Here is a 9,312-nt window from a genome sequence, read left to right on the forward strand (position 1 = left end):
ATGCCAGGCCTCATTTCCATCGGCTGTTCCATCCAAGTCGGTTGGCTCCCGATGAACACAACGACGCATTCCGTTCTGACCCAGCCGGTTGCCTCTCCATGATCATGATGACGGCACGGCTTCTCCGTTCTGACCCAGCCATGTACACGAGCGCTGGTCGTATGTATGTGTGAGTAGGCGTTCGAGATCACGCCCGTACGTACGTACGTACGTACGTGGCCGTATTTTCTTTCTTGCACCCTGGCCGCTGTACGTACGCGTACATGCTACGTGCGCGCATCTACTATGACACGTGTGCGCCTCTACATCGACCAGTATGTACGTAAACGTTCGCGACCAGAATGACAACGCTATGTACGCTTCGACCAGGTGGGTCCCGACTGTCAGGAACTTCCTTGCGTGCGAAGATGTAGCTGGTGGATCCCAGCAGTCAGGGGGAAATGTTTTTTCATGAAATATGGTGGCCCGTCCAGTGGGTCCCTACTGTCAAGTGGAGGAATCATTATTTTCCGCGTAATAAGGAGGCACTTCCTTGCTGCGGCCGTGGACCCAGCCGTCAGCCTCTCCACGTACAGTACTCTTCTAATGGAAGTCGGTCGTTGACCACATTGACCATGCCGCGCTGAGAGCACCAAGGCGGTGGACGATGGCGAGGCCTAGGAAGGGGACGACGCGGAGCCATGGAAGACGAGACCGTGGATGCCCTTGCGGAGAGGAGTATGAGGGCTCACTGGTTCGGCTGTTGTGTGAGGCTGCCGTCGCCGCAGGGCCTGGCCAGCGGTGGGAGTAGTAGGGGCGGTGAGGCCACCACGGCAGCACAGCCGGCCATGGGAGGCAGGAGCAGGCGGCACGACCGGCGCTCCTTTGGGCGGCTAGAGCAAGAAGACTAGAGGTTGAAGAAGCACTACGGTCGTTGGATGGACATCGTATGGTCACTGGAGCTAGAATTGTTCATATTTACTCAGTTGACAAAGTCCTCCGTCCCCATCAACTTAGTAGGCCCACATGTCATCCTCCCACTATGTTGGGTCCCAGCTAGCAGGGGGTATTCATTTTTTTTGCATAATAAGGAGGCACTTCCTTCCATGCGAAGATATAGCTGGTGGGTCCGACTTGTCAGTGGGGGGAACATTTTTTTCACGAAATACAGAGGCCCTTCTGGTGGGTCCCAGATGTCAGGTGGAGGAATCATTATTTTGCGCGTAATAAGGAGGCATTTCCTTGTGTGCGGCCGTGGACCCAGCTGTCAGCCTCTCCACGTAAAGCCCACGTCCGATGGATGTCATTCGTTGACCATGTTGATCACAGCACGCCGAGAGCACCGGGGCGGTGGACTACGACAAGGCCTAGGAAGGGAATGACACGGAGCCGGGGAAGACACGGTAGTGGTTGCCCACGTGGTGGGAAGTACGAGGGTTGACTGGTTCGGCTGCCATCGACGGAAAATAACAAGAGGTGTGGGTGAGTAGAGGGATAGCCAGGCCAGGGATACGAGTATGGTGGGGCCGTGAGGCCTGCCCGGCAGCACAGCCGGCCACGGGAGGCGGGAGCACGAGGTTTCGCCGGTGCAGGTTTGGGCGGCTGGAGCAAGAAGACCAGAGGTTGAAGAAGCACTATGGCCGTTGGATGGACATTGTACGGTCACTGGAGCTAGAATCGTTCATACTGACTAAGTTGACAAAGCTCTCCGTCCCCGTCAACTTAGTAGGCCCACATGTCAGCCTCCCACTATGATGGGTCCCAGCTAGCAGGGGGAGTATTCATTTTTTTGTGCGTAATAAGGAGGCACTTCCTTGCGTGCGAAGATATAGCTGGTGGCCGGCCTGTCAGTGGGGGAGCAACTTTTCGCGAAATACAGAGGCCCTTCTGGTGGGTCCCAGATGTCAGGTGGAGGAATCTTTATTTTTCTTGTAATAAGGAGGAATTTCCTTGTGTGCGGCCGTGGACCTAGCTGTCAGCCTCTCCACGTAAAGTGCACGTCCGATGGATGTTTTTCGTTGACCACGGTGCGCCGAGAGCACCAGGGCGGTGGACGACGGTGAGGCCTAGGAAGGGAACGACACGGAGCCGGGGAAGACACGGCAGTGGCTGCCCACGTGGTGAGGAGTACGAGGGTTGACCGGTTCGGCTGCCGTCACCGAAATATAACAGGAGGTGTGCATGAGTAGAGGGATAGCCAGGCCAGGGATGTGAGTATGGTGGGGCCGTGAGGCCTGCTCGGCAGCACAGTCGGCCACGGGAGGCGGGAGCAGGCAGTTCCGCTGGCGTTGGTTTGGGCGGCTGGAGTAGGAAGATCAGAGACTGAAGAAGCACGATTGCCGCTAGAGTTGACATCTAACGGTGTGACGCTAGTAGAGTTGATTGTTGACTAAGTTTCATTTTTTTGAGAAACCTTGTGTACGCATGAACTTAGTAGGCCCACAAGTCAGCTTCCAAATCTGTGGCAGACAACATAGAGCCCATTTGCTATTTTTTTAATAATTTGCAGCCCATTTGCTATTTCTTATGTAATTTATTACAGCCCATTTTCTGCCTAGGACCACGGTCAAAAAGTTCAACCTTATTTTGCATATTTAGGTGGAGTCTGAACTGTTGTAATCCCGAAATGATAAACATTTTTTAAGAACTTATTGATATGCCCAAAAAATTGTTTTGTTTTGTAAGCAAACAAGACCTGGGACAATTGAGTTGGTTTAAGGGAAAACCAGTGGTAAAAAAATCAGCACTGGGAGGGAAAGCAACAACAAAAATAAGGATGTAAATATGAAAAGGGAACTTTACGTATTTTCAATATAATGATACGTGTATATGAACTAGTAAAACTATAGGTAGAGATTAGAAAACGAAAGTAGGACATGTCGTTTCAAGAGGAAAATAGAACTGGGCTGTGTGTTTGATTCAGTAAAAAAACTGCATGCGGATGTTGTAAGACAAAATACAACTAACGCTGGCGGGCCAGAGGCCAGTAGATATTTGCTGGATCTTTGTGCCCCATTGTCGTCATGGGCTAGGCCTGTTAAAAACAGAACCAAGCCTGGGCAGTCTACAGCCCAGTTGAAACTTGCTCGACCTGAAAAAATAATATACCTGCTCAATAAACAAGAGAATTCTGCAAGTATAGATAGATAACTAGGATGCAGCAGGTATATTGTTTTTTCATCGTGATAATAAGTGCATGCACTTGTTTCGAAAAATTTGGAGAACTAGGAATTCGAAAGGCAGGTGCTTATGCTAGGCATCAAATAAAAATCAGGTGCCTGAAAATTCGTTTCGAAACAAATGATTCAGCTTTATATCCACGTCGACCCTCGGTATGATGGTTGGAAGCAAATGCCAAGTTCATACCGAAAGATCATTAACAGCAATACCAACTTGCGGACGACAAGGTAGTACAAGTACCAATACCAAACTAATTTGTAATCTTTTTAGTCCTGGCCCTAGTGTTCGTCCGGTAGAAAATCTTGCAGAGGACCATCTCCCGCTCCTTCTCTTGCTCCAGGTCCCTGAGGTGGTACTAGTGCATCACCTAGTTGGTCCTCTGCTTGTCGAAGTTCTTTTTTTGCGGGAATGGTCAAAGTTCTTGTTGGTGTGCAGCACCAGAACCTTTTTGTTGCCCGTCTGCCGGCCATTGACCATCACCGGCAAGGTATTGACGGTCTTGTGCGACATCGCGTGCATGCCGCACTCTGATAGTATCTTGCGACGCGTCCACATGCCCCTTTTGAACGCCCTGGAATTGCACTAGAAGAAATGCTTGCTTAGGCCACTCAGTGTGATACCTGCAGTATTGTCGAATACAGGTTTTAGTGTATGTAGTTGGCATTTTCATAACATCTTTGGCATGTTGCAGTCACTTGTTTCAATTTTTATTAACTGTCAAATTGTAATTGCTTCACTAGGTCTACGTCTAAAAAGAAAAATAGAGCTATAAACAAAGGAATATTTTTGTGCAAGTAGATGGTCGATCGGTGTCTTACCTGGAAGTTTCTCTGGATGGGTGTAGCATATGTCGTGCTCGCTGTGAATGGTTGGTATGAACAAATCGATCAAAGGGTGAGATCTTGCGCTGTTAGCACTCACTTTGGCCTGAAGGTTCTCGATCAGCTCCTGATCCGTGGGATCAAACTTGACACCAGCTGGCAGCACTGGCGAATCCTTCTTGGAGTTGCATCGGTTAATTCCAGTTATATGGTACTCAATGTATGATCAATCGACTGTTTTAAGTGAATGATGAAAGATTTTGACAGATAAGTGGTAGTACTCCAAATCTGAAGTCCACAATACCCGAACATGCCGCCGAGATTCTTGTGTCACCTCACGCGCAGCGAGTTGTCATGTCAATTCAATGTGAGGACATGATGAATAATTTGACCGATGTATACTAGTACTGCTACTGTACTACTTACTAGTCATATTTAGTGTCACATTTTAATCATAGGTTTAACTAAAAAAATGTCAATGCATGTCACCGAAAGTTATTCCATTGGAAACTATGTTCAAATACGAATAAAACGATATAATTTTTTGTGACATGCATTAACATTTAGTTAGTGAAATTTATGGTCAAAATTTGACACAAATTACGAAGGGGACCAGTAAACCAGGAGGGAGGTAGTAGTACGAGTAGCGCAATATACGGTAGATAGGACTAGTACAAATTTAGAAATGGGGTAAGAAGTTACAAGGCTGTGCGACAGACTTTGTAGGCTACATGAGTAATACAAAATATAATTCCCATTGGACAACACTTTCACCAACAAGTACACACTTGGCCTAATTGATATATATATATATATATATATATATATATATATATATATATATATATATATAGGACCGAGCTATTCTGTTACTAGTAACAGAATAATATTTTGTTACCATCTGCCCCTATATACGCATTGGATCTGGACAAAGCACCGCCGTGGACCAAACCTTATCTACCTAGACGCTCAGCCACTCCCTCCCTACCGACCGCCGCCCCTTCCTACGCACGCGAGGCAGGCGCCGGACCCCGGCCCCTCACTACTCGCGCGCTGCCGACGCCGGACCCCCGCCCCTCCCTACCCGCACGCTACCGCCACCTTCCTCTGCGACGCCGCCACGTCCTCGTCGTCCTCCATCGCCCATCCAGCCTCCTCCTTCCGCGTCGCCGTCAACCTCTCCAGCTTGCCACCACAACCTCCCCCTCCCCCTGGCGCACCGCGGGGACCTCCCCTTCATCCAGCGCGCGGCTGTGTCAACTTGCTCGAGCTCCACCGCCCGCCTCCCGACCACCATCAGTCAGCTACCACCGAACTGACGCCCCCTTCTCCCAGGAATCACCGCCGTCGGGACTTGCTTCCTGCGCCCCGCCACCGCCCAGGGACCCAACGCGCCGCCGCTCCTCTGATTCTTCTCCCCGTCTCTGCTTGCAATTCTTCCGCCGACACCAATGGTCAGCACCCCAACCTTCCTTTTTCTCTCGATCTCACTTCGTTGCTGCTCTGCATGAAGCAAAACAAATGTGTTTTATAGGATTTGCTATATATGCGTACACCTTTGTAGGTTTTTTCTGTTCAAATTTTGCTAGCAAAACAAGATTTTTCACAGTTCAATATAAATAGTGAAATCAGCTAGTTCATGGGAAATAAATCAACTATATGTGTGCACACTGCACTGGCAATTCCATAGAAAAAATCCAGCAGTTTGCTAAACAAAAAATTCACACACATGGCTCTGGAAAATCATTGATCAGGTAAAGTTCAGTTCAGACCACACTAACTGGGCATATTATAGATAATATTTGCAATGTCCTAAATTCTCCCACTCTCTGGAAACAAAGTAGTAGAAAAGGATGTGAAAAGGTCTAAAGTTCAATTCATCTACATGCATAAGTCTGAAGATTGTCGTAGAAAGATTTCAAGTGTGGCTTCGTGAAAAGGTGTGGGTTTCTATTAGTAATTTGGCAGAAGTTGTACTTGATTTTGTGGAGCTTTATTGAAAAATTATGTTATTGGATTGGACATGTGCTGTCGTTTGATATCATAAATAGGAGCACAAAACCAGAGGAGCAACTTGAGCTGATGCTGCCACTACTTTTCAATTGTGCCTTGATGCTACTTAATTCAATCTTGTGCTTATTCTGTGCACAACTTAATGCTCTATAGGTGCTTGTCAAAATGTGTATGAGAACCAAATATTTTTCCGCTTTTTTTGGTATAACGGTGCAAAAATGAATTAGCTTTTTTGAGAGCTACAGGTCATAATGCCTGAAATTCTTATATGATTGTATCAGTTCAGACTCGAGGATATAATAAGTTCGGAGTTCAAGTTTCAAAATTCTGCAAGTTTGGATATATCATCTAGATAAGTTCAACGAAAAATTCTGCAAGTTCGGTGTGTGTGCTGTTACAAATCTAAATTCATATACAAATCCATCTAGAAGAGAATATTTGGTAAGTACAATTTTATACCCGATACAGAAAGTGTAACATAGGTGAGGGAATTAAGTGAAGCTTGGTCTGAATTGATTTGAGACATGCATTTTTTAGTACCAGAACCTTGGCTACCCATTCAAGTAATCACAAAGACCATCATAGACGACGACGGGCCTACAACAACTATGGTTTTAGTCAATGTTTCAAAAGTGCACAGTACTACTTTTTATGCTTCACTCTTTGTCGTGGGAAGGTGACTAAAGCTCCATATTGCAATTTCACTAGACTATCCGGATTTCATTTAGTGTTCAAAATTAAATACTTTCTTGTCCAGTCATACTAGTACTGATGAATATCAAGTTGGCGTTGTGCTCGGCCATAGGCCTGCCCTTTCTCTCTCCCTTTGGTTCGAGGAGCAGCAACTGCTGGGCCTGCAGTGCCGCCATCTGAAGACAGAGGAGATGGCCATAATTCCCTTATGGTAATTATGCAGGTGCAGAACCTTCTGAGCGCACGACAGCCTCGTCCGTCCAAGTTGAGCACTGGGCGCCGTACGAGTAGAGCACCGCGCCTCGTCCAAGTTCCCATCTAATGTTGAATAATATACCGCTGAGTGCTATTGACGGTCAGTTACTTCTTCCTTTCATGCTGCACATGTGAACTGAAAACTGTAGAAAAGAGAATTTAGTATGTTTTGGAGAGCTTAATTTCCCAAGTGGCAAATTTGATTTGTACCAGTAAGTACATGATTAATATTTTATAATATGTGTGGTTCCAGTAAGTACATGAGTACTATTTAGCATGTTTGATTGCTTCTGAATAATGAAAATGTGTGTGTACTGATGCATTTCAAAAATTGTGATGTGTGTTCTCAGGAAAAAAACATTTTCTGGTTATTGGTGCCGCTGGATAACAGTCATAGTTTGTCGCCAGCAAAGTTCTGGCTTATACTAATAGTAGAACTTACTGGTTCTCTGTGACATAAAATTGAAAAAAGACAAAAAATTCTCAAGTAATATAATCTGTAGCAAAACATAGGATTTGTTTATCGAATTGTTGCACAAGTAGTGTTCCATTTATCTTTCTCTCATGCCTGCCCATTTGATCTTATAGGAATTGAGGCTTCGCCGAGGAACAAGACTGGTAACTAGCGCAAAGGAGAATATGTAGAGAGGTGGCACTGCTAGACTTGCTGATGTGTAGTTATGGCATAAAAAGATGAAAACAATGGTATCTTGTATGATTCCATAAGGTGCACGTAGAAAATCTTCCCATGTGGATCTGTACAAATTGTAATGGATCAGCCCATAACATGCAAATCTTCCCATGTCGAGAGGAGACTATAAGTTCAATATTTTAATTAAAAATATTGATTAGTACAAGTTAAAAACGGTGGTAAAAGTACAAGTCATAAAATGGTAAAAGTTCAAGCAAAAGGAAACCCCATGCAATTCAAATGGTAAAAGTACAAGTCATAAAATAAGAGAAGTCCAGAACATCATTGTAAAAAAATGTTTATTTCAAAAAAAAGAACAAAAAAACATTTTCTTTTTGAAAAAAAATTCATTCACTTCGATGATATAAACCATGCAAGTACAGGGCCGACGATACAATAACATTCAGTTCAACAATATAAACCATGCAAGTTCAGGGCTAGGATACAGTAAACCGTTGAAAATTTACGAGAAAAATATTACCCAAGAAACATAGCAAATGTCTAGTTAGTGAAAACACGCTTAGTACAAACCCATGCAAGCATCAGTACAAGTACCTTTTTTTGGTACCATTTAAAATTACTCTACAAAAAATACCTCAGTACAAACATACACATATATCAGTACGACTACTCTATTTTTCAGACAAGAAAACAGCAGGATCCGTCATGTCATATTCAAGATTACTCTTAAACAGTTGCGAAGTAGAGAAAATATCCAACATGACTAAGTTTCGCATTTTCGATAGCTATCCAACGGTATATTATTTGCCCCATTTCGACAAACTTTAAAAAAAACCGCGTTCAAAACCAATTTTAACCGTATTTGAATTCATATTTAAACCGTAAGGAATTAGAAAAACTTTCTATATGCAAAAGTTGCGCATTTTCCATAGCTTCCCACGCCGTATCATTTGCGTCAATCTGACAAACTGTTTGCAAAAAATAGTGAAAAAACATTTCGCATAAAATTTCACTGTTTTTCGAATAACTTTTAAATCATATAGAATTTGAAAAAAATAGTAGATATATGGAAGATGCGGATTTTCACAAGCTTTCCAACGCCATCTCATTTGCCAATTCCGACAAACCGTTTGAAAATTAAGTCCAAAATACAATTCACGTTTTCGGTTTTGAAAAAACGGTTTTTTCAAAACTGCTCTTAAATCATAACTTTTTTGTAAAAAAAATTATAAGATTGTAATGTGGATGTCAAGAGCTTTCCAACGATATATTACACACCCTGTTTCGATAAAAAAATAGCAAAAAAATTGAACTAAAGAAGACGATTTTTAACAGCAACAGAAAGCATCAGTTCAACCGCTTGAATTCATCAGTTCAAGTAGGGTAATAGAATAATATTATGTTACGCGTAACAGAATAGCCCATATATATATATATATATATATACAAGGTCGCGCTATTCGTCACCCTGGGTGAGGAATAGTTATTCTTCACTCCCTCTCTATTTTGACATGAATGCACCGTATTTTTTTACGTTTCGTAAATTTTGTCTTATTTCATACATAAAAAGAGAACGTAAGAAAATATGTACTCGCCGTAAAAAAATATTTTATGTTACGTAAAATTACGAATGTAAAAACATGCTGTAAAACATACATAAAATGCGAATTTTCTGGTCTTATAACCTATATATTTGTTTTCTTAAACCAAACTTTACAT

At 43.6% G+C, this 9,312-nt stretch overlaps 1 long non-coding RNA gene across 1 annotated transcript; it reads left to right on the top strand.

Moving 5' to 3' along the window:
* Positions 1 to 4,930: 4,930 nt before the first annotated feature.
* On the top strand, positions 4,931 to 7,749 carry LOC125537200. Its single transcript, XR_007295679.1, has 3 exons — positions 4,931 to 5,434; positions 6,910 to 7,041; positions 7,530 to 7,749. It is a non-coding gene; the product is annotated as an uncharacterized LOC125537200 (long non-coding RNA).
* The last annotated feature ends 1,563 nt before the right edge of the window (positions 7,750 to 9,312 follow it).

Source organism: Triticum urartu, chromosome 2 (genome assembly GCF_003073215.2).
Source record: "Triticum urartu cultivar G1812 chromosome 2, Tu2.1, whole genome shotgun sequence".
NCBI lineage: Eukaryota > Viridiplantae > Streptophyta > Magnoliopsida > Poales > Poaceae > Triticum > Triticum urartu.